The 26,567-nt window shown below is 40.6% G+C and overlaps 1 protein-coding gene across 1 annotated transcript in view; it reads left to right on the plus strand.

Moving 5' to 3' along the window:
* The window catches only part of LOC102906506 (vomeronasal type-2 receptor 26-like), a 194,515-nt gene that overhangs the window by 33,259 nt on the left and 134,689 nt on the right, over window positions 1-26,567 (plus strand). The window contains exons 2-4 of the mRNA XM_076560666.1: window positions 6,586-6,847; window positions 11,275-11,404; window positions 23,230-23,409. The gene's annotated coding sequence lies outside the window, so the exon portion shown is untranslated. The remainder of the gene's footprint in view (window positions 1-6,585; window positions 6,848-11,274; window positions 11,405-23,229; window positions 23,410-26,567) is intronic.

Here is a 26,567-nt window from a genome sequence, read left to right on the forward strand (position 1 = left end):
GAAATCAAGAAATAATTGGATATGTGGAGATTGACAGCTGGACTGGATTCGGTCCTGCTGTCTGCCTGTGTGGTCCACCTGTGCCTCATTGTCCTGTGAGGATCTTACACCTTCCTCTGGCTTCAAAGTGGCTTCTGGGGATTCCAACACACAGCAGGTGCCCTGCCTGCTGAGCTGTTTCTCCATCAACCTCACCCTTTAAACTTTTAATTAATTTGTTTTTTAATAATTTAATAATAAAAAAACTATCGTGCTAAGTTGCCTAGATAGGCTTTCGACTTAGCAGCCCTGCTTCAGCCTCTATATGCTCATATTACAGGAGTATGCCACCACTCTTGGGTTATTTAAACTTCTCATTGAAATACGGTGTGTTTATAGAAAAATGATCTGGTTACAAGTGCAGGCGTTGAGTTTCCTCTAGCTGGACACATACTGTATAAAGAGTATCCAGACTGAAAAAGAAGGCACTACCAGCATCCAAAAGTCCCCCGTGACTGCTGTTGGGTGCTGGGAACCACCCCTAGAGATGTACTCTTCTAGTCAGAGGACTGGGCCGGTATTAGGCTTGGCTGCTGTGGTTTGTCAAAAGGTTGCAAAGCAAAAGCAACACAGAAAAAGGCTGCGTGGAGCAAGCTCCTAGGACGGCAAGCCCAGCAGCTCGGGCCTGTTACATGAGTGCTCTACCACCTGCCTATGTCCGGACGCTGTGGGCACAGGCCTTCAGTCAGCAACTTGGCTTGAAGCTCTTAGAGCAAAAGCCACTATCAGTGGGATCCACTCAGCTAGATCAACTTTTCATTTTAAAAATAATCAATTAGCCTTTAGCCTTAAAGGGGGTTATAGGTAAAAGACACAAAGGCATTTTTTTTTTTTTGCCATTAGTATTTTTATGCAACTTGACCAGAGAACTGTGCTGAGGAACTGGTGACAATATGGTATGGACTGAACTGTGTGTCCCCTCTCCCAGTTTCTAAGACTGTATTTGGAGAGAGGCCTGGAAACCATGGCTTAAGTGAAGAAGTTGTTGGACCTGTGAGATGGCTCAGTATGTAAAGGCACTTGCCACTCAGCCTGATGCCCTGAGTTAGAGCCTCAGAGCCCACATGGTAGATCCCCAGAGCCCACTCCCCAAAGTTGTCCTCTGTATCCACACTTGTGTTCACACACACACACACACACACACACACACACACACACACACACACACTGGGGGGGAGAGAGAAAGAGATTCACACAATAATCATAAAATATCTTTTAAAAAATTAAATTTATAGCCAGGCAGTGGTGGTGCAGGCCTTTAATTCCAGCACTTAGGAAGGCAGAGGCAGGTGAATCTCTGTGAGTTTGAGACCAGTCTGGTCTACAAAGTGAGTTCCAGAACAGGCTCCAAAAGCTACACAGAGAAACCCTGTCTCAAAAAACCAGTCAATCAATTAATAAATTTATTTGTTTATTTTACATCCCAATTGCAGTTTCCTCTCCTTCCAGTCCCTCCCCTATACCCCGCCCATTCCCACCCCCATTCCATTCCTCCTTCATTTCTGTTTAGGAAAGGGCAGGTCTCCCATGAATATCAACAAAACATCGAATATCAAGTTGTAGTATGACTAAGTATGCCCCATGTATAAAGGCTGGACAAGGCAACCCAGTATGAGGAGTAGGGTCCCAAAATCCTGCAAAAGAGTCAGAGACAGCCCCTGTTGCCATTGTTAGGACTCCCACAAGAGGACCAAGCTACACACCTGTAACTTAAATGCAGAGTGTCTAAGTCAGTCCCACGCAGGCTCCCTGGTTGTTTATTTAGTCTCTCTGATTTGCTATGAGCCCAGGTTAGTTGATTCTGTGAGTCTTCTGTGGCTCCTACAATCCTTTCTTCTCCTTGTCTGCAGGATTCCCTAAACTCCTCTGAGTATCTGGCTGTGAGTTTGCATCATTTTCCATCAGTTGTAGATGATGCCTCTCTGTTAACTTTTTTAAAGAGCATTTGCAGATTGCACTGTGCCCTGTGGCCACCAGCTTTATGGTCAAGTCCACAGTGGTCTTCAACCTTGGTATAGATACCAACCCTTCAGCTGAGTCTTCTTCTAGCTATTTTCAAAGTTCCCAATGTAGAAGAAAACTTTGATGCTCTGAGCATTTAAGAGGAAGTATTTGGTTATGAGTGTTTCTCCTTTCACTGAATTATTTCAGGATTCCTATGTTTGGGTTGTGACATTATGTGCCACAGTCACTCATATTAAGTACATTTATATATGGGGTGAAATTTAAGGATGAGAACATCATCCTGAATTTTCAGGTCCTAGTATTTTGTCCATGGCAAATGATGAACCAAAGCAATTTTCAGTTTTCATCTGCACTGCAGAGACTCAATGTTTTCATGGCAAACACATGGTCCTTGGGAACGCTAAAGAAGACATGAACATTGTTGAAGCCATGAGCAACTTGGCTGCAAGAAGAGCAAGTTCAGCAAGAAGCTTACCACTGCCAAATATGGGACAGCTGTGATAGTTCTGAATGGCACACACCTTAAACACCAGGCCCTCCCATCTGCAGCTCAGAAGGCACCCATCCATCTGTGGCACCCATCCTTCTGCTATTCATATCTTATAGTCCTTGAGTCCTGCTGCTCTTCTTTGGGTTTGTAATTTCCTCATTCCCCTGAAGTGGAGCTGGATTGCACAGTTAAGTTTGTGGTTATGAGTAGAAACTAAATAAGGGAAGGAAAGACACCATATTGTAATAAGTCAATACCTTATATCCAAAGGGTTATATTTTGCCAAGCAGAGGGGAGGCTGGGGAAGAGCTGTTCCTTCAATCTTGGGGTAGCCAGCTGAAGAGCCACACAAACATTAGAGCTGTCAGTTTCCTTCCAATGCCCCTTTGATGCTAAAGCATCTGCATTCTGATTCCTAAATGTCTTCCTAAACTCCTCCCGACAGGTGCCCTTGTAAACACATGCAACTCCTTCAGACCTTTGCGGCTGCTGTGGAAGTCTGTTAGTGCTGCTAGGCAAGGGAACCTCTGAATGTTGCCTTCTTTATAGAGAAGTGAAGAGGCCTAACTCAACATTAGTGCAGCCATGACAGGCTACAAACTAACAATATTAGAACTAGGCCTCACCATTACAATAACCAGGAAAAGCCACAAATGTACCCTGCAGGAGATCAATCAGAATTGAGACAAACAAGTACTAAGTGCTCTAGAACATTAAGGATAGTTTGTATGATTTGTATATAGATTGCCAATTTCCTTGCAGCCAATACCAGCCACTGTTTGATAAAACTTCTGTTACCTCACTCCTGCCCAATCAGGAGTCCAACTCGCATCTGAATCCCCTAACGCCCATCCTTTACTCCTTAAAAACCTTGCCTCAACAGAGCTCGATGCTCTCCCTGATCCAACCTTTGTGTTGGAATGGATGGAGAGCCCAAGCTGGATCTTGCATTAAGGTTCTTTGCTTTTGCATATGAACTAGGACTCCTGGTGGTCTCTGAAGGGTTCATGATGTGGACGTAACAGGAAGTAGGTTGTGAAAGGAGAACTTGGCATCTGTGTGTACTTTTCTGAAATTGTATTGTGGATTGAATGTGGTGTGAAGAGATTGTGCTGGGAGTTAAGATCAAGACTGTCTGTGATTTTTTCCATCCTAGCATCAGACTGCTTAGGTATAAGGTAGGTGTGTTATTAGATCTGTTTACCATTATATTGTGAATTGACTCAGGAGTCAGGAAGATAACCTCTAGCCTTAGCCTGTCATGACTAGTTGAAACTGGTAACTAAAATCTTTATGAACTCCCTTTTTTCTCATAGTTTCAAGAGACCGTAAATTATATATTATCTGTCATGTAAAGGATTAAGTGACCACAGTGAGGCAGACAGTGGAAGGATGTGATAAAGTGTACCGTCGAGGGGTTGCTCTTGCACACACACACACACACACACACACACACACACACACACACACGCACACACACACACACCTAGAAAAGTGACTATGAGACGGGAGGAGGGCACCTAAAGGGAGTGAGGGAGGCAAAGAGGATAATGGTGTATATATGAGATGAACGCAGAAAGTCAATCTGTTTGGGTGGAGAGAGGGAAGGTCTATTTGATGGGGTGGAAAGGTAGTGAGAGCATAAATGAAAACATAACATGAAAAATGTCAGAGCAGCTCAGTTCTATGCTAAATATAAAAAACCCACAAAACAAAAATGAAGCCGAGATGTACATGGAACAGCACAGCACATGTGGTCAAACATCATCAGTTCTAGAGGCAGTTTCAGGTAAATGAAGGTTCTAGATTGGGTTCATAGGTCAGTGGGAAGTTGTGGCCACCTTTCCAGCAGGGGCCCCATTCATCCGCTCTTTTCTATACACAGCAGCATTTTCCATGAATGCTCACGGAGATGGGCATGCAGAGGAGCCATGCCAAGAATCTGCTCAAGAAACACATTTCTCGTGGAGGTGCACACCCACAGTGTCATTTACTCAGGAGGCCCAGGCAGGTGTAACATTTGAAGTCGGGGCTTTAAGATCATCCTGGGCATTATAGTAAACACCAGCCTCAAAAAATACACATGATTAACTTAGTATTGAAATACATTTTTTTCTTCCTATTGTATGTTTCTTCCCTAGCCTAGGGATGTAGTTCAATGGGTCAGTTGCTTACCTAGCATGCACATGGTCCTGGGTGCCATCCTCAGCACTCACACAATAGGGCATGGTGTAGCTAGAGTTTTCCTGCCTTGCCCACAGTCAGGACAAATCTTTGTCACCTGCCAGTCTAGATGAGATACTTTGATGAAGGTGGAACTTGCTGCCTCTTTTCAAAATTATCCCAGCCTAAAATCATTTCTTATCTTGGCAACTGATTCAACAACACCTTTGTTGGGATTTTGCCAGGCTCTAGCTGCATGACCGCACATAAACAGTTAAGGAGCTTTGCCAGGGGTCTGGGGTCTTGTGTCTTAAGTCACCAGTGTGCACTCATGATTACGTACATGCAGAGTGGTCAAGCAATCTAGCATGGATGGTATAGCTCTGTAAGCTCACCTGCACCTTAAAGAACCAGACACAGACCCCACCCCCTCTCTATCTGTCCTGTTCTCTCTCTTCACCCCCCCTATCTCTCTCTCTCTCTCTCTCTCTCTCTCTCTCTCTCTCTCTCTCTCTCTCTCTCTCTCTCTCTCTCGTTCCCCAGGCCTGGTTCTCTTGTTCCCCCCTAACTCTCTTTCTCCTAATAAAGCTCTGATACTGATACTGGAGTTTGTCGTGGCCATGACCTTTCCTCACAGGAACCAGCACTGGTAACCAGTGCAGATTATCATTATTACAACCTTCAGGATCAACAGTGACCCTGATGGAAGACAGAGGAGGCACAACTTGAGAAGCCTCACAGTAAGACTAAAATAAAATCTGTTTCCCTGGACACAAAAATCTGTTTTCCTCCTTTATCTTCTACCTGACAGTTCTTATCTTAAAAATGATAAAATCACTCAAACATATGCTTTTGTCATTTCTCAGCCATGAGTCACTAAGCCATTTTACATGCCGAATGTTTACCAAACCACGTGGGTAGGTGAATGATAAGGGTGCAGTCCATGCTGAGTCACAGGAATGCCAAGCTGATGACCTGATAGAAAATCAATATTGTTAGGTACTGCTTTCTCACTGGGATAAACAGAGCCAGTTCTGAGGAATAGAAGTCAACTCTAATCTAGCTGTCTGTGGAATTGACTTGACTAGGGTCCCTGTCTGATACCAGCAGCTGTGTGATTTTGAGAAATCTGGTTGTCTTTTTTTTTTTTTTTCGAGACAGGGTTTCTCTGTGTAGCTTTGTGCCTTTCCTGGAACTCACTCTGTAGACCAGGCTGGCCTCTAGCACACAAAGAGCCATCTGCATCTGCCTCCCAAATGCTGGGATTAAAGGCGTGTGCCACCACTGCCTGGCTCTGGTTGTCATTTTAATTTTCTCCTCTTTGCAATAAAGCAACACTATCAGGTGGCCTCCCAGAGGACCAAATAGGTTTTCTGCTAAGGTAAGAGGATGTGAGGCTAGGTCAGTAAGATGAGGCAAGGTAAGACAGAACAAGATGGTAGGTGTGCAGCTCTGGCCATAAGGCTACTCTCTGTAACTTATGAGCGTCCCACTTGTCCTGTGCTGAGGTGGGAGTCTGAGATGTACAGACCTCAGTTGAGGGGCTCTACAATATCTGTCCCTTTGAAACACTGCAGACCTTTCCCACCAAAGCCACATCCCACCAGACAATGCCAGGCTCCAAATAGAGTCACATGCAACACATCCATTCATAAATGGCACGTGAGGCTTAAGCCCGCCCCTGAAGCCTTCTGGCCCAATGAGCAACCGGGCAGAGACTCTAAACCTCCCCCATTCCACCTTGGTCTTCCTGCCTGGGACATTGAGCATGCTCAGACTTGAGGACGTTAAGGAAATGCTGAGGAGCTGCTGAGCCGTTGTGGAGGAGGTCTCTGGAGTTCATCTGGTGAGGGCAGCCCCAGGCCAGGGTGGCCAGGGTCTCCTCAGAGTCTGGACTTCCTCACAGCCCCTGTTCTGGGGAGGCTGAGGTGAAGACAAACCTGCCTTCTTGACAGCAGTCTCCTCTTAGACCAGGTCTAGTGAGGCTGTCTTCTCAGAGCCTGGAGACTCCTCACAGCCCAGTTCTCATGAGGCTGAGATGCCCTCAGTGAAGATCCAGGATGGCAGGATGCAGTTCTGAAAAAAATTATAGGCTTTCATCCAGATTATTATGGGCTTAACGTTTTCCGTATTTCTTTACTTCATCTTAGTACCTGTGGGATCTGCAATATCCCCCTTCTCATTCCTTATGTGAGTAACTTTAATAATGTTTCATTTTTCTTTGCTAGTGTGCCTAGAGATTTTTTTTTTTTTTTTTTTTTTGGTTTTTCGAGACAGGGTTTCTCTGTGTAGCTTTGTGCCTTTCCTGGAACTCACTTGATAGCCCAGGTTGGCCTCGAACTCACAGAGATCCGCCTGGCTCTGCCTCCCGAGTGCTGGGATTAAAGGCGTGCGCTACCACCGCCCGGCGTGCCTAGAGATTTATCAGTGTTGTATAGATATACGTCTTTTTCTTACCTCTTGTCATGTTTATTTTCAATTTATTGAATTATAAATATTGACTAGAGGCTTCTTAATCACTTTGTTTTTAGTATTTATATAAAATTTATGTCATAGATTACAAATCTACTTAAGTCAGGTGTTAAGTATTTCATATCTATAATCCAAGCCCTTGGAAATCAGGATTCCATGAGGTTGAGAACAGTGTGGGTTACACATGTAGCACTGGATACACTGCTACAGAGTGAGATTTTATTGTAGAACATGCAAACAATATCCAAATGTATTCACTTTCATATGAAGTCATTTAATGTTTTAGTTTTTTTCCAATCATGGTTTAGCTTATTCCATGAATTTGGTTATATTTTATTTCCACTTCAATACTTTTACTTTCACTATGACTTTCTCTTTTAATTTATTGATTATTTTAAGAATGAAATATTTAATTTTTTATTATTGGTGATTATCAAGATACTATTCTGTTATTAACTTGCATTTTAATTTCCGTGTAGTCAGATTGCACACATCACTTTATATCAGGTCTTCTATGTTTATTTAAACCTGTTTAGTAGCTTGTAACGTGGAGTATGTTGAAAAGTGACTTGTGTGTTCTGGAAATGCTGTCTTAAGCTGTCATTTGAGGAGGTGTTCTGTAAATGTCTGTCAGGTGAAATTGATTGACAGCAGTGTTCATGTTCTCCTTGTCCTTAATGACTTTCTCTGCTTTTCATTCTTTCTTTTCCCTTTTTACAGTAATAGAACTTAATTTGGTTGTAATTTAATTTTTTCTTATTACCAAATTATTGCCATATGGATATATTAGGAGTTAAATGGAATTTTCTATTTCAAATACAACATCTTGAAGCCTTGTTATATAGGAACTTCTATCCCTATGTCAAAATTGCACTGAATTATTCAATATGTTCATGTTTTTTAAAAGGTTGAAACCTCATTCATTTGACAACTTCTTATTGTTTAGTTCATATGAACAAATGGTAGAAAGTGAAAGTTGATTTTTTACATATGCATTGTATTTTTTATTGATTCTTTGGGAATTTCATACCATATACTCTAATCCCACTCCTCTCCCAGACCCTTAATATCTGTCCCGACCTCTTGTAGAGTCCTGCCACAAAGGAAAACAAAAAAGGAATAAAAATAAGATAAAAATAAACAATAACAATAAAAAAGAAGAAAACAGTTAAGCACTTTTCTCCCCCAGCCCCCATCTTCCCCACCTCTCCATCACGTCTCCATCACCTCTCCATCATCTCTACATCATCGTAGTGGAATTGGGAGCTGCTGTGTATCATGCAGGTCTAGTATTGATAGTGTACTGAAGCCAGGGGCCTTGAAACTGACCAACATCCCATTACACAATGAACATTTGCAAGTGAAGCTGTTGGACTTTCCCTCCTTTTGTTCTGTCAACTCCCATCTCCAACTTCAATTGTGGATTTGTCAACTTCCATCCACTTTCTCATCCAGGTTGGAGGATTCATAGTTAAATAATTTTCAAGTTTAGTGTTCTGTCTGCCTGGAAAATTGATCCCTTTTCACCACACACATGTATATTATAATATTTGTGTTATTCAGAATAGATACTTTCCCTAGTAAAACTTACTGTCCAGCAGTTTACTTTGGTAGCAGCATGGGTACTAGGGCATTTTAAAGAATTCTGCCATTTCCTGCCTCATTACTCTGACACTCTGCCCATACATTTGTTTTCTATGCATCATAGAGTGAAATCCTGTGTGGTTGTTTATCTTCTCTGGTGATTTCTCCCATCTAGAACTTTATGTTTAATGCAGTTACATGCTTAGTTTGAGTCTTCTCTCTTGATTGTTTTAAGTTCACTGTTTCTGTCCAAAATGTCTTTTGTGTCTGGTTTTGGGTTCAGTTTATCATTCTATTTATCCCCTTACCTAGCTTGTTATTTAGACATCTTTTAAAAAATTAATAGCTGCTTTTCAGGCACTGAAGTCCTCAGAGCTACTAAACTCAGAGCTCCTTCCTTGCTAAAAATACCAGAAAGCTACCAGACCTCTGGAGCTCATCCATTGTGTGTTATATCAGCTAAGCCAAATAATAGTTTATATTTTACCAATTTTTTTTTGCCAAAATTTCTGTCTTTTGTTATGGTGGAATTCAAGACTTTTGTAAACCTCTCTTAGTTAAATACACATGGTGAATGACAATATGGTGATGGAACACTGTGCCTTTTAGTGACTAAAACTAATGAAATTCTAAGAAATCCCTTATAAAGTTTAAATTTTATGCAGATTTATTTGCATCAACTCTGTACAACTCAGGTGTCTTGCATGATCCAATTATTTTACATTTCCCTGGCACTATCTTTTTGTGGTTCTGGGTTCCAGAATCACCTTATAGTCCTTACATTCTGTTTGGTCCCAATCCTTTTTCTTACAACTGAGAGTAGGAGAATGAACTGACATCATATACTGCATGGGTGCATGCCTCTCTGCCTCCCTGGGTCCATAAAATAAACCGAGAAATTATGAAGCAATGATTTGAAAATTGCACATATGTGATTAGACATGTAGGTATGTACACATGAGTGCAGTTCCCACAGAGATGAGAAGAGGCTCCAGATTCCCTGGAACTAGAGATATTGGTGTTTGATTATGGGTCACTGTAATAGGTGATGGGAACTGAACTCAAGTCCTTCAAAAGAATACAGTGTGCGTTTTTCTGTTAGGCCGACTCTAGCCTCATCATTCAAAAACATTAAGAGAAGTTTGGAAGATAGTAAAAATGTAGTTATTATGTTTAGTTGTATAAAAATATGTCAGGGACAAGGACAGAATCTCTAGTTAGTGGAAAAATACAGACCCCGGATAAGACAGGGAACTAGATCATCTTACAGTCAGGTTGCCTAGCATTGAGTCAGAGCCCTTGACCCTTTCACCCTGTAAACATCCTACATGAACATCCTGTTAGCTTGCACCACCTTGTGCAGATAACAGCTTCTTTCTCCCCCTACCCTACAGGAACTATATAAACCCTCCTGGAGAAAAATAAAGTGGCACCTTGATCAGAATCTTGACTTGGTGTATTTCCTTTGTGTCTCCTGTCCCTATCATTCTGTCCTTAGGGTGGTCGAGAACCTGTTGAAGCCCTGCTGGCTGGGACAAAAATATATGAGCCCTTGTGCAAATAAGTAATTCTTTTTCTGTTTTGTTACTTCTAAAGTTAATCTTATTATTCTGTACATTTTAATTATATACAATAAGTCATTTGTTTCCGTACACCACCTTGTTTCCCAGATATACTCCCTCCATTTAAAATATTTCCCCTCACACTTCAAAATTTTTTAACCCTTTTCTTATTTTTCTAGATTCCATTTATGAGAGAAGATATGTGTTAATTGTTTTTGGAGAGTTGTCTGTTTCTAAACTTGATGATACATAGTTGGAACAATTTTCTTGAGAATTATGCAACTTTTTTTCTATAATTTTATTTTGAATTATCTTGCTATATTTATGCATATTGTGTGGTCTTTAGTCATTCATATAATGGTGGTTCTCTGAGCTCATTCCCTGAATCATCTATTGCAGGTAGTGCAGTGATAAAAAATTAAACACAAACTCACCTTACATATGTAGTGATTCAGCGTCATTCATTTCGATAATTATGCACACCTAGGAGTGGTATAGCAGGCGTGACTATGTTAAATTTTCATTCATAACCATCGTTACAGCATCCATTGTACCTATAATGTTTTAGTTTACATTGAACATAACGTATATGTTCCTTTTCCACCTCCTTTGCAGCATTTAAAAAATTAGATTGGGTGAAAAATGTAATCATTAAAGACACTTAAAGCTGGAATTATGAGGCAATCTGAATATTATTTTACTAATGTGACAAATGGGTCTTGGGCCCAAGAAAATGACCACAGAGTCTATAGTATTTGAGCCAGGCTGTAAGTCCTGCTGACAATTTATTCTATTGAAATGGTTGCCATGCATTGTTCTGAGTGGTCAGAGCTGGTCCTCATATTACTGCACAGCTGGTGAACTCAAAGTGGTCCATTTGGTAAGGAGAATGTACTTGTGAGTACCTAGTTTAACTTTGCACCCATATTTATAGTTCATATAATTGTTGGCATTTGAGATACTGTCTCAGATATGCTGATTGTGAAAACTTGTTTTCAGCATGCAGAAAATGAAACTCTGCTCTCTATCTTCTACCAAACACAAGCTCTGCACCAAATGTGCCATAGACCAGATACCCTGAAAATGCCAAAGGACACAGTAGAGAAAATACTCCCACTGCTAAGCACAGGTAAGGATTTTCTGAATAGGACTCTTGTCCAATAGTAAATGAGACCAAAAATCAACAAATAGGATCTCATGAAATTAAGACTTTTTATTTCAGCATAAGAAAATATAATTTAAGTGGTAGCATACAGAATATGAGAAAATCACTGGTGTAATATTGGCATCAGAGTAACTGTGTAATTAACTTCCTTCTGATCTGGTGAGGCCTGCACTATAGGAAGGAATTAGTACCTGCTACTGTGTACCTGGTCAAAAGACACTGGCTTGGCAGGTCATAGTCCTTTAGATGATGCTACTATTGTTACTTAGTGTAGTAGCAACTGCTTTATAAATATTTTTGTTTTACACATAGATCTCTTCAGCTCTCAGTCTTGGCCAGGGTTCTCTTTCTGTGGTATGCAGCAGCAAATGCACAGCCTCATAACTTCAAAATGTTGAAATGATCATGAATGCTCATTCCTAAATGGGACCTGTAGATCAACCACTTCCCCTAGGATAGGAAACATCCTGGAAGTGGGTCCTGAATGTCCTGACTCAGCATGAGGGAACTGCTGTGACATGCTGTCCTTTGGACATAACATAGCCATTGCTCACTCACAAGAGATGTGATCACCTGCAGCTTCAGGTGACCGTGTTCAGGACTGACTGTGAACACACCTATCTGTCCCAAACCAGACAGCTGGAAGAGGCAGCCTGCTGGTGGAAGACAAAGCCTACTAAGCCTCTGTCTCAGTACAGAAAATAAGAAGGAAGCTAGAAGTTGGCCATTTATTTTTTTCTTTTCTTCTTTTTTTCTTTCTTCTTTCTTTCCTTCTTTCCTTCTTTCTTTCTTTCTTTCTTTCCTTCCTTCCTTCTTTCTTTCTTTCTTTCTTTCTTTCTTTCTTTCTTTCTTTCTTTCTTTCTTTCTTTCTTTCTTTCTTTCTTTCTTTCTTTCTCTCTCCCTTCCTTCCTTCCTTCCTTTCCTTCCTTCCTTCCATCCATCCTTCCTTCCTTCCTTCCTTCTTTCTCTTTCTTTCTTTCTTTCTTTCTTTCTTTCTTTCTTTCTTTCTTTCTTTCTTTCTTTCTTTCTTTCTTTCTTTCTTTCTTTCTTTCTTCCTTTTTTTGTTTTACAATACCGTTCACTTCTACATATCAGCCATGGATTCCCTTGTTCTCCCCCCTTCTGCCCCCCTCCCTTTCCCCCCAGCCCACCCCCCATTCCCACCTCCTCCAGGGCAAAGCCCCCTCCCCGAGGACTGAGATCGACCTGGTAGACTCAGTCCAGGCAAGTCCATTCCCCTCCTCCCAGACTGAGGCAAGTGTCCCTGCATAAGCCCCAGGTTTCAAACAGCCAACTCATGCAATGAGCACAGGACCCAGTCCCACTGCCTAGATGCCTCCCAAGCAGATCAAGCCAATCAACTGTGTCGCCTATTCAGAGGGCCTGTCCAGTTGGGGGCCCCTTAGCCTTTGGTTCATAGTTCATGTGTTTCCATTGGTTTGCCTATTTGCCCCTGTGCTTGATCCAACCTTGGTTTCAACCATTCTTGCTCATATAAACCCTCCTCTTTCTCGCTAATTAGACTCCCGGAGCTCCACCTGGAGCCTAGCCTCATAGAAGGAGTTTGGTAATGTTCCTTCTGTTTCTATTGTGTGGAACAATTTAGAGAATATTGGTATTAACTCTTCTTTGAAGATCTGGTAGAATTCTGTGCTGAAACCATCTGGTCCTAGGCTTTTTTTGGTTGGGAGACTTTTAATGACTGTTTCTACTTCCTTAGGAGTTGTTGGAATATTTAAATAGTTTATCTGGTCATGATTTAACTTAGGTATGTGGTACGTATCCAGAAAATTGTCCATTTCTTTTAGGTTTTCCAGTTTTGTGGAGTAGAGGTTTTTGAAATATGACCTGATAATTCTCTGGATTTCCTCAATGTCTGTTGTCATGTCCCTTTTTTCATTTCTGATTTTGTTGCTTTGGATTCTCTCCCTCTGTCTTTTGGTTAGTTTGGATAGGGGCTTGTCTATCTTGTTGATTTTCTCAAAGAACCAACTCTTTGTTTCATTAATTTTTTGTATTGTTCTCTTAGTTTCTATTTTATTGATTTCACCTCTCACTTTGATAATTTCCTGGCGTCTATTCTTCCTGGGAGACTTTGCTTCTTCTTGTTCTAGAGCTTTCAGGTGTGCTGTTAAGTCACTAGTGTGAGATTTCTCCACTTGTTTATGTGGGCATTTACTGCTATGAATTTCCCTCTTAGCACTGCTTTCATAGTGTCCCATAAGTTTGGGTATGTGGTGTCTTCATTTTCATTGATCTCTAGGAAGTCTTTAATTACTTTCTTTATTTCTTCCTTAACCCATTGGTGATTCAGGTGAGCATTATTCAGTTTCCATGAGATTGTAGGTGTTCTGTAGTTTTTGTTGTTGTTGAAATCTAACTTTAAACCATGGTGGTCTGATAGAACACAGGAGGTTATTCCAATTGTTTTGTATCTGCTGAGATTTGCTTTGTGTCCAAGTATATGGTCCATTTTAGAGAAAGTTCCATGCGGTGCTGAGAAGAAGGTATATTCTTTCCTGTTAGGATGGAATGTTCTGTAGATATCTATTAGGTCAATTTAGGTCATGACATCAGTTCAGTCCTTTATTTCTCTGTTAAGTTTCGATTTGGGAGATCTGTCCAGTGGTGAAAGTGAGGTGTTGAGATCTCCCACTATTAATGTATTGGGTTTTATATGTGGTTTAAACTTTAGTAATGTTTCTTTTACATATGTGGGTGCCCTTGTGTTTGGGGCATAAATGTTCAAAATTGAAACTTCATCTTGGTGGATTTTTCCTGTGATGAGTATGTAATGCCCTTCTTGATCTCTTTTGATTGATTTTAATTTGAAGTCTATTTTGCTGGATATCAGGATGGCTACACCTGCTTTTTTTTAAGACCATTTGATTGGAAAGTCTTTTTCCAGCCTTTTATTCTTAGGTAGTGTCTGTCTTTGAATTTGAGATTTTTTTTTATTGTATGCAGCAGAAAGATGGGTCCTGCTTTTGTATCCATTCTGTAAGCCTGTGTCTTTTTATAGGTGAATTAAGTCCTTTGATATTAAGGGATATTAATGACCAGTGATTGTTAATTCATGTTATTTTTTGGTGGTAGTGTGTGTGTACTTCTCTTCTTTGGGGTTTACTGCTGTGGCTTTATCTATTACCTGTGTTTTCAAGGGTGTATCTGACTTCCTTAGGTTGGAATTTTCCTTCTAGCGCTTTCTGTAGGGCTGGGTTTGTGGATGAGTATTGTTTAAATCTGACTTTGTCTTGGAATGTCTTGTTCATTCCGTCTATGATGACTGAAAGTTTTGCTGGGTATATTAGTCTGGGCTGACATCCATGGTCTCTTAGTGTCTGCATTACATCTGTCCAGGTCCTTCTGGCTTTCAAAATCTAAATTGAGAAATCGGGTGTTATTCTGATAGGTTTACCTTTATAGGTCACATGGCCTTTTTCCTTTGCTGCTCTTAATATTCTTTCTTTATTCTGTATGTTTAGTTGTTTAATTTATTATGTGGCGAGGGGACTTTTTTGGGGGGTCTAGTCTGTTTGGTGTTCTATAGGCTTCTTGTATCTTCATAGGCATTTCCTTCTTTAAGTTGGGAAAGTTTTCTTCTATGATTTTGTTGAATATATTTTCTGTGCGTTTGAGTTGGTATTCATCTCCTTCTATCCCTATTATTCATAGGTTTGGTCTTTTCATGGTGTCCCAAATTTCTTGGACATTTTTGGGTCATGACTTTGTTGGCTTTAGTGTTTTCTTTGACTGATGAAGCTATTTCTTCTACTGTATCTTCAATGCCAGAGATCCTCTCTTCCATCTCCTGCATTCTGTTGGTTATATTTGCATCTGAAGTTCCCAATCGTTTACTCAGATTTTCTATTTCCAGCATTCCCTCTGTTTGTGTCTTCTTCATTTTTCCATTTCCCTTTTCAGGTCTTGGACTGTTTCCTTTATTTGTTTCATTGCTTTTTCATGATTTTCTTTCAGTACTTTATTATTTTCTTCCAGGACTTTATTGTTTTCTTCTAATTTGTTTGCCCTTTCCACTAGTTGTTTATAGCGTTCTTCCGATTTTTTTTTTGTCTTTTCCTCTACATAAGCCTCTACATTCTTCATGATGTTATTCATAAGGCTGTTTTCTTCTGCTTCTTCCAATTTTTGATGTTCAGGTCTAGATGTTGGAGGTGTGCTAGGTTCTGGTGATGCTGTATTGCTCTTCATTTTGTTGTATGTACTCCTGCCTTGACACCAGCCCATCTCCTTGTGGTTCATTCTTGGTATTATCAGTGCACTTGGTTCAGACAGAGCTGACAGATTCAGGAAGTCTCTTTCTCTTGTCCAGATGGTAGCTCTCTTTTCCAAATGGGAACTCTGGGGCAGGATGGAAGCTCTTATCAAAGTTGGCCATTTGTATTACTTATCAGTTCCCCTTTCTTTATCTGTCTGCCTCCCAGGGAAGACTGTGATTCCTATTCCCTCAAATTAATGAGTTTATTGAGGTTAATACAAGTGTATAGGTATGGAATTACTTATAAGAATATGAATAACTCTAATGTGTGGCTTCACAAAGCTCACATTAGAATGGGTGACTCATTAGGACTAGAACTCTGAATGTGGCTGCATGACTTGTTTGCAGCTAAATGGGACAGAGGGTCTCCTTTCTTCAGTTCTCCTTAGTTATCACCCATTTAACCTTGGACATGGAAGGGCCTTGTAATTCCTGTAAGTTTCAACTTTCCCAGCCATGATTTAATTGCTGGATATTATGAACCTCTTCTCTTTTTTCATAGAACTTTCTGAGACTTAATGAAATAGTCCAGAGAAGAGTACACCAGTTGGACACTCAATATCAAAGGGTCATTTCTGAAAACATATATGCTAGCTATACAAAATGATTGGTTTACATTTAGGAAATATATATATATATATATATATATATATATATATATATATATATATATACATTCATCACATATATATGTATATGCATGTAGCAACAATGAATGAAAATAGAGGTCATTAATTAGAAATAGAGCAAGGAAGAGTATTGGGAGGGTTTGAAGGATGAAAGAGAGGAGAAAGTAATCTCATTAATAATAGAAAACTATTTCATGTCATAAAAAGGAAAACTGTTACACAACACTTTAGCCTTTCCTTAAAATGTTAGTTTTTCTACGAGTTCACATTCTCCCATGGAGCTCTGCAAAGGCACTGACGGCAAACACCAGTCCTGAAGTCCCTGGTGAATCAACCATTTTATGTTTGCCCTCTTCTGTAAGCACAGCCCAGTGCTCCATCATGCCCAGTGAATTGGCCATAAAGCACTGCTTCTCTCATATATATTTTATCAGCAGAACCCCATCCTTCCTTCATCATCTTCCAGTCTGTGTGAGACCTCTGCCTGTGATAACCAAGCATCCCCAATGCTTCCTGTGAGCCAGTCCATCAGGAATAATCTCTCTCAGATTTCACTAGATTACATAGCCTACTCTACAGCACTCAGATTCATCTCATCTGTTCTCATATCCTACAATCCCATGCGCCAAGCTTTGGCAGGGGGTTTCATTGATCTTTTGAAAGTGTTTGGTAATTCAAGCAGTTGAGTGACAGATTACTCCCTGACTAAGACAGTCTCTTTTTGTAGGCCATTTTAAGGCTCTCAAATGCAAGTTCTAGCATGGATTTTCCTTTTCTCTGTATAAAAGGTTGAACTATGTGACATCTTCTATCGCCTTTATTCCAAACAGAGAATTACATCCTAATTGTATACAAGTGTACTGAATTTTGGCCTAAGGAATTTTAATGAATACAGCAGTTTCATAAATGATCTTGATTTTTTTATCTTCCATAAAACTTCTGACTTATGATTAACTCTATTTCCTGGCTTTGTGTACATCTTTCCATTTCCATTTAGAAAACTCTATGGATTTTACCTCTAGACAAAAATTTATTTAGTGAGAAAACATTTTTGTGAACTTCATGGCTAATGAAGAACTAATAAACACTGAATAGATCAACTCATTGAATTCATTATATCTAAATTACATTTGTCATAAAAAAACAAACTAAGATGGTGTGTTTGCAAGTTATTAAAGTATCAAGTTTTTGATGCAGGTTTTTAGCTGGTTTTAAGCACAGTTGCATTTTTTAATATTTTTACACAAGATTTTTAGTGTCGCAGTGTCAGAGAGCTAAGGAATGTCACATTTCAGCAAGTGCTGGGGAGGATATGGATTACAAAGATTTTGGGTTGGAAAATATGGAGAATAAAACCCACAGAGAGAAGTTTTCATTTGTTTTAATGTAACTAGCATTTTATAAGGCCCTGTAACAACTTAGGGAGGCAAAAATTATTATAATATCCTGGATGAATAAGGGAAGAGCAAGAAGAAGGAGAAATAGAAGAGGAAGAGTAGTAGTAGGAGAAGATGGATGCATGGATGGATGGATGGAGGTAGATAGATGGATAGATGAATTGAAGGATGGAGATAGCTGATAGATAGATAGATAGATAGATAGATAGATAGATAGATAGATAGATAAATTGATATAAAATAGAGTATATACAGTTTTTCAGGCTATACAATACAGTGGTTATTGTGTCCACTGAAGGCAGAATGGACTCAGAAAGTTTGTTCTTTTTTCCCATATTGGTCAAAGAACTAGTTATGGGTGAGGAACTCTGGATTTTTTCTTTCAGCATCTGAAGCCCTTTGAATCTGGACAATGCTAGGACTTCTGGTCCCTAGAAATAGCCCTCAAATTTAGTTCCGTTCCAATTGTCTCTCAGTGGTCCCACTTTTACTTTAGGCTGATATATGAGGTGAGGTGGGACAAATACTGGTCATCCAGGAAACTCTGGCATTCTAGACCCCCAAGAATCTTTCTAAATGAATGCTCCAGGTTTTGTGTAGAACTCTAGAAAAGGAACAAGGAATCCTGGCTACAGCAGATGATACAGAACAGGCTGAATTCTCGCATGGTGATATGCAGTATTGTAATGGAGAGGCAAGAATCTCTGGGGCAGGAATAGGCAACAGGCTAGATACTTTGAAGATGAAATTTAGACCACTTTTTTTTCAGAGCTGAGGACCAAGCCCAAGTCCTTGTGCTTGCTAGACAAGCACTCTACCACTGAGCTAAATCCCCATTGCCTGACTTTTAAGCACATAATTTAGAGAAAAGTCAGAGGGAAATGGAGGACTTAAGACTACCAATGTCTGATGCCATCTCAAAGACTTCCCTAGAGTGTGTTGGACTGATTGTGTTTGTCTTTGGGGGATGTTATTTTTATAAAGACAACAGACTTAGTAGGGGGGTTGATAGCATTGAGCTCACCAGCACAAGGACACCCCACTCAATGATTAGTCTGGAATTCTTTTTTTTTTTTTTTTTTTTTTTTTTTTTTTTTTTTTCGAGACAGGGTTTCTCTGTGTAGCTTTGCGCCTTTTCCTGGAACTCAATTGGTAGCCCAGGCTGGCCTTGAACTCACAGAGATCCGCCTGGCTCTGCCTCCCGAGTGCTGGGATTAAAGGTGTACACCACCACCACCCTGCATAGTCTGGAATTCTTTAAGGAAGGAGGAGATGCAGCAAGTTGATGAAATGAAATGTGGAAGTGCCTGCAGTTGAGAAGTGAGGATGAGATGGGTCACTCCAGAATGTTAACCAAGAAAAGTCAGAATAAGAAAATTTAAATATGGGAGGAACTCTGACAATATGTGGGAAAAGTCTGTATTTGTTAATGCTTTGGTGATTGGCATTACACATCATCCTGGGAATTTAAAAACTAATACAATGGGATCCTTCTTTGAGAAATCGTTTCCACAATTGCCATAATATTTTATATTAAGTTCATCTCTCTGAAATCTTATAAGAAAAGAGGAACATTATGGACCATGTTTCTATTAAAAGAAGTAGAAAAGAACTAGTGAAGCAGATTTTGGGTTAATCCGGGCTTCTTGGTAGGAAGGGTTATTCCTATGTTACTTTTCAGACTTGTTTGTTCCTAAAAATATCACCTGAAGTCAAGTTTGGAGTTTTATCAGACCAATACATCATGCAGTATAACAACATTTGTATTATGTTATGTCCCATCATTGGTTACTCAGATGAGAGCTTGGATCATGATGAGTAGCACATCCTGGTTTGCATGTACTGAGGATGATAAGTGTTGTAAATGGAATGCATGTGATCCACACAGTTGGTACTCAGGATGTCAACTTATATCTGTACATGAAGTCTGTGGCTCTAAGATCTTCAATAAACATTCTTCTGTGTGTCCCTTTTGAGGCCTTGATTGGCTGTAAAACATCACGTGAAATTGAGGTCTGGGATCAGTGTGCCTCAAGGTTCCCTCTAACTACCAAATATGTTAATGATGTCCATTTACTTTCATCTGTAAGGGAGCCATCAGCTCAATTGACAATAATTGAGGTGTTTCTGGTTCCCTTTTGTTTAGGGTGTTGGATGAATAAGAGAATATTCTGCCCACACATCCTTAAAGTTCAGGGCTTCTGAGTTTAATTCTTGCTCAGTAGGCTGCAGGTCTCCACTGATAGCAGTTTATGGTCAGGATGTTTTTTCTCTTGGATTGCCTGGACTCCTTTCACACAGGGCTTGGTCCTTGGCTACTTGATATCAGAGTTTGTCCTAGGAAGAGTTCTCCATTGTGGTTGGAGCAGGTTCCATTTAAATTGTCTCTTCAAACTGTGCTTCCTAGGGTCAACATTAAGTCTGACCACGTATCTCTCATTGGGTTGGCAGGAGCTCCATTGATTTTAGAGTTTGTGGTTTATCTTCATGAAGGTCTATTGTTGGCCTGCAACATTTCCACTTTTGATTTTGCCTGGCTTGTTCTATGAGTTTTGTATGAGCTCCTAATTTTTCCTAGTCAAAATTTGCCCCAGACATGCTTCTTCATTTGGTCCTTGGAGAATGTCCCAGGTCATCCTCTCTCCCTGTTTTGGTTCATGCTTTTGTCAGGGTAAGTGTTAGCACTCTTGCATTCTCCTTTTCCTGCTTTGCGCCCCCCCCCCCCCCCCGGCCTCTTTCATTTGAGGGATTGGTCTGGGCCCACGTCCTTTCTTAGTTTGGCCCAGTCTTCTTCAGGGTCAGAGGTATGCTGAGGCCAAATTCTCATCTTGGTGAGGGCCCTGGCTTCAGTCCAGGTAAAGTTGGGGCATGGATACTCTCCTTTTCTTTCTTTGAGCCAGGTCTTTTTCTTCTGAGGGATAGCGTAGGACTCATCTCCCTCTTGGTTGGGGCCAGCCTTCTTCAGGGTCAAGGTTAGGCATGGGTGTTCTTTTCTTCTCTTTTTGTTTCATTTCATTTTGTTATTTTCCTTCTTCTCCTTTGCCCTTGGCTCTTCCATTTAATGGACTGGCCCAGGGATACCTCTGTTTTTCCTCTTAGCCAGTGCTTATGCAGCTTCAGGTTTTGGTGAAGGCCTCTTTTAGGTCAGGTTTGGCCTTTTCATTCCTAGGGTTGGTCCCTGGCCTTTCTAGGTGAGGTAAGCCATTGCTAATGTAGGCATTATTTCTGGTCTTCATCAGGTTCATTCTTAGGCCTTGGAATACTTCTGTCTTGACATCATGGTTTAATGGTTAATCCTGGTCTACTTTCACTTTAGGTGCTTAGCATGGGTCTTTTCAGGGGCCGTGTTGGCCTGGGGTACTTTAAGTGTGTGGCTGTGTCCAGGCAGTTTTTGTGTTAGAATTAAGCCTCGTTATATTGATATTCTGGGACTGTTGGTACCTGTTTCTCTTCAGGGTTGAAGCAGCGGATACTTTTGAGTGGAGGTTTGACTGAAGCTACTTTGTATTTGTAATTAGCCTTGGATTATGCTCAGCCATTCTAAATAAAAATAACATGTGGATATTGATAGAGGACTGTATTTATTGTTCTTCTCTTACATCTCAAGTATATTCTGAGCAACATTGTCTCTTTCTAAGGGAAATGGGCACAGGCACCAACACACAGCACAGACTCCAGATGAAATAAACTACATATTACACAAATAGAAAGGGGAAGTAGGGAAGAGACAGTGGTGCTTGGGAGATTCCTTGCTGTTGCATTGGTGACTGTGACCATGGTAAAGAGGCACCATGAGATCGTGTGGAAAATTGTTGCTTCTCAATAAAGATAACAAAATAGAGTCCCAACAAGGTCCCTGCTACCTTTCCTTCTGTGATCTGCTCCCATGAAGGGATATCACAGGGAGTTAATATAACAGCAGATGCTGGTCCTCCATTGATCTAGATGCTGCCTTGATAGGCACATGAGGGTTATGCAGATCTTAATGAGACCTCTTATGCAGTGTGGGCATGGTGTCCTCTCCTGTATGTCATTCATTGCATGCACTATGAGGGTGTTCCTATTGTCCTTGCTGTGGAAACACTTCTCAAAATGTCATTTGTCTTCTACCTTGAAAACCCCTGGAACAATGAACCATGCCTTCATGATCTCTTTCAAGAAAGCTCCTTGTCATGTCCACTCACTGGTGTGAGATCAGGTCTTCCCACAAAGAATGTCTGCATTGACTTACCAGATTGATTCCCGCTCATGTTATTATTGTGAATCACAGCCCACTTTAATAGAGTGAGCTGCCATCTTGTCAAGGGCACACATGTAACCATGACAATGATTCCTTGTGTAGTGTCACAGAGGCCAGGCCTCGCTCTGCTCAGGGAAGCACATAGGTGGTGAAGCTATGCAGATGTCTTGGGCTGGTAATTAGGGGAGGTGCCTGAAGGCTTCAGTTATCATCATTCCTTGGGGACAATTTCCCATCCAATCATCATTTCCTACTACAGAACTTCACTGCTGAGAAGTCGAGGGTCATTGGGGAAAGGTCAGACCCAGTCCATATGTACACGGTTCAAATATTGGTCTGTCATTTCTGAAGCTCAGTTTATCATCAAGAGTCTCTCATCATGAGGCTTGTATTGTGCCCTCTGCAGGACCTGCATCTTGGGGAAGAGAGCTGTTTGAAATTTGCCCTCCAGCCTGTCCCTTCACCATCATTAAACACACCTTGAAGTGGGATTGACCAGAAAGCACAAAGCCATGAGTTTTTCCCTACCTCCTCTCATCATGGTAGTTGATGACTTCTGAGGCTGTCACTCACTGGATAGCAGTATAACAGCAGTTCATCCTGTCCCATTTGGAAAGTGGAGTCCTGGGACAGGTGCTGAATCTGCCTCAGCTGTTGTCACCTTTTCTAACAAACACAAGTGGAGATTAGGAGTAGAAAATAATGGACATATCCTACTCTGAGCATATTCATTCCTAATCTCCCACTGTCATTTGCCTCATGCCTCTCTCCTTCCCTGAAAGTTTATCCCTGAAGGCTGGTCTCAGATTTCCAGCAATCCTTCCAACTCAGGGTCCTTTATTGTTGGGTTTCCTTTTTATTCTTCTTTTCCATGGATGCTTTTTTCCTGCCCTAACATGACATTTGAAGGCCAATGGGAAGGAGGCATCTTAGAGATCTGAGGAGTTAGTCAAGGTATCACAGTGTTCCATTCCTCTATCTTATTGTGGATGGAAACCTACACTTAACAATTGTGGCATGCAAAAAGAAAGAGAACAAAACTGAATTAACATCTTTTTCTACTTGTCCTCAAACAATCAAATCTCAGTTATAAAATAAAAACTGTGGGGGAGATTCTTCCTGTGATTTCTAGATGAAGTGTAAGCATTGTGCTACCCTCAATGCCAAACAGGATTTAGGGAAGGGTGGCCTCAATTAAACCAGCTATCTAATCACAGAGCTTGAAATACTTTTCCTGTTTGCAGCAGCAGAATCTGGAATAGAAGTTATACAGTTGCCCAGCAGGGATGCCTCTTTGCTGTCTCAACCTGGATGCCTGTGGCAACAGTTGCAATAGGAACACCCTACCTGGAAGTCTTCCCATCAGCATCATTGGATCCTGGGCACCCACAATTTCTTGCTCTTCACCAAGTTCTGGATAGCCAGTAAGCATAGTTAGACTTACTTGATGGGGGTGATTTCCTATAAAATGTGCAGTGGAAGAGGAAGGAGAGACTGAAAACTTATCTGTGCTTGGTGTCAAATGGTATCTGAGGGACTTAACATGTGACATAGATTGTAGATATCTATCTAAGAAAGATCCAGAAACATCAATACATTGTTAGTAACATCTTAGACAACATTAGTGTTCTAGAAGCATGGAAGTTCCATGCACAGAGTGAAGCATGATCAAGCACGCCCCACCTCAATGTAATAGTGCTACTACCCCATCATAAAGGATGAAGTCACCATCAGTGTTGTGCCACAATACACACATGCTTGTTTCCATACAACACACACAAATGTGTGCCCACATTCATACATTTAAGAACATGTATGTGTCTACACCTTTGCATGCACACACACACACACACACACACACACACACACACACACACACACACACACAAAGAATTAAACTTTGAATTTCAATTAGATGTACAATAAATTGGCATAACAAGAAATTAAATATAAACAAACAACCTTTGTGGCATTGGTATGCATGTGTATGGTATGCAAGTTGTATGCAGAACTATGAGTATAGTTATAAGCTTATTTTTATAAGTATCTATATGATATACCTAATATGTACAACCATATCTAACTGCATATACATGTGTATATAAATATAAAGATAAACTGAAATCCCAACTCCCAGACACCAGCCAAGGAAGCAGCAGAACTTTCCTAGTGGCTGACTTGATGTGTCAGCTCTTTCCTGCCTTCAACTCTGAGTGCATGTTATGTTTATTAACAGTATCATTCATTTGAAACAAAATTATGCACACATTTTTCATAATGCCATTTAATATTAAATTTTCTCTAGTTTTCAGAACCACAAGAAAACACTCTAAGGCAGAAAGCCACGAGTTGATCATAAAAAGTACCAGGGAAGGGCCAATGAGATGGCTAGTTTGGTGGAAGGAAAACGCTTACTCTTCCTAATTTGTTTATTGACCTCCATATGAACAGAATGACAGAATGGCATGGTGTGTATTCTATGTTCGTTCTCTCTCTATCGTATATATGTATTTATTTCCTCATCACAAAATAGATAGATGTTATTATTTTAAATACCAATCAGAAGATTTCTATACACTTATATGATATAATTAATATTTAAATTATTAAAAAAATCTCATGCAGCTCACAACTGTTTGTAACTCCAGGACCAAAGGAGTTGACACTCTCACACAGGCATACATAAAGGCAAAACACCAATATACATAAAATAGTGAATAAACAATTAAATATTTCTAGGAGCTAGTGGTGTCAGGAGCCCCACAAGCATCCCACAGAACTAACTAACCTAGGCTCATAGTGATTCACAGAATGAACCACCAACCAGGGAGCATGCATGGGACAGACCTTTGTCCTCTCCATTTATTTTATAGTTGTATAACTTGTTCTTCTTGTGAGACTCCTAACGGTGGGAGCAGGGCTTGTCTCTAATGCCTGCTTTTGGGACTCATTCCTCCTACTGAATTGCTGTGTCCTGCCTTAATGTAAGAAGTCATGCCTAGGCTCACCAAACTTGATATAACATGGCAGGCAGATATGCACAGGAGGCCTGTCCATTTCTGAACAGAAAAATACGAAGGAGGAATGGATGGGGAGCAGGAACATTAGAGGGTAGGGGAGGGACTGAGAGGAGAGGACAGAGGGGAAATTTTGGTTAGGGTGTAAAAACAAAAATAAACAAATAAATAAAACCAAATTTATTCCAAAAGAGGGAGAATATTGATGGTTACCATATTTAAATTTGAGATACTATGTCCTTCCAGGGACATTGCCACTTATTCTAACTTATAATGTGTTTGCAGTTGTACAGGGATTGCTGGGGATGTCTTTCTGTATGCTGTGAATGTGTTGCTCTGAGTGCTTGATAAATAAATGTGTGTCAACTGTGTCAAGTTGACAAAGGTGCAGATGTGATATCTATTTTTGTTTGTCACATTTATTACATCTGGAATTAACTAAAACCCCAAAATGGAGGGGCACACCTGTGAGGTACTTTTGCTTAATTTGAAGAGAGAATATCCACATGTAGTCCTGATCTTTGCATTAGGGAGATACTCTTTTAATCTGGATATTGATGAGAAAAGAAACACCTATAACTCAGATGTTTTGAGCCCCAAAACCCCACTTGTAATCTCAGCCAGGCCTTGTGCTGGAAGCCCATATAACAAAATGGAGGAAGGGAGCTTTGCTCTTTAGCTGCTTGCTCTCACCTTGCTAGCAAGTCCATGCCTTCACTGGCATTGGAGCCAACTGCTTTGGGATTCCAGACTATACTGCTGATGGGCTGAGACATCAAGCATAGTGGACTGAGCAACTCCTGGATTCGAGGACTTTGCCATTATAGCCAGCCAATGTTCAATTAGCTGGACCTCAGCCTCTAAGTCATTCTAAAATAGAGCCTTTTGTATCTATAAAAATTCATTTTGTTACCCCATAAAATCCTGACCAATGCACCAGACAGGTATAGAACTTTTAGAGTAGTTTGGGCCTGACAACAGCCTTATCTCAGTTATAAATTCCACATGGTCACATTCCCTTAACCTGCTTTTTAGATGATGCTTTGATGCTGGCCTACTAGGCTTCTATAGATTCTGGAAAAATGTAAAATAACACAATTCTGAAAATAATACAGTTTCTCAAATGGAACACACAGTAATCTAACTAAACAAGTTATTATATGAGATGGAGAGATTCTAGCTTAAGTGAGGAAGGAAAAACCAGATGTCTTAGCTTCTGTGGGCCAAGACCTGGCACCGCCCCACCACATGAAGACCAGAGGACACGAGGTTCTTTTTACCCTTGATATGACAGCTCCAGTCTGGAGAGCCACGGGATAACATCCTTTACACATGATCTCTCTGCCTCACTCTCAGTCTCAGGAGTCAGATCTATTCCAGAGGAGCTTCCCAAGAGTCAATCAATCATCTGGAAGAACTTTCTCAATATAATCTGAGATCTGCTGTGGTAAAAGAGCAGCATCAACTGCCTCCTCCTGTTTTTAGTCTTGCACAGAATCACTCTGCACCAGAGACATGTGGCCCCTGATGTAGGCTCCATCCACTCCACCTTGTCATGAGGTTCC

The sequence above is a fragment of the Peromyscus maniculatus genome, chromosome 23 (genome assembly GCF_049852395.1).
Source record: "Peromyscus maniculatus bairdii isolate BWxNUB_F1_BW_parent chromosome 23, HU_Pman_BW_mat_3.1, whole genome shotgun sequence".
NCBI lineage: Eukaryota > Metazoa > Chordata > Mammalia > Rodentia > Cricetidae > Peromyscus > Peromyscus maniculatus.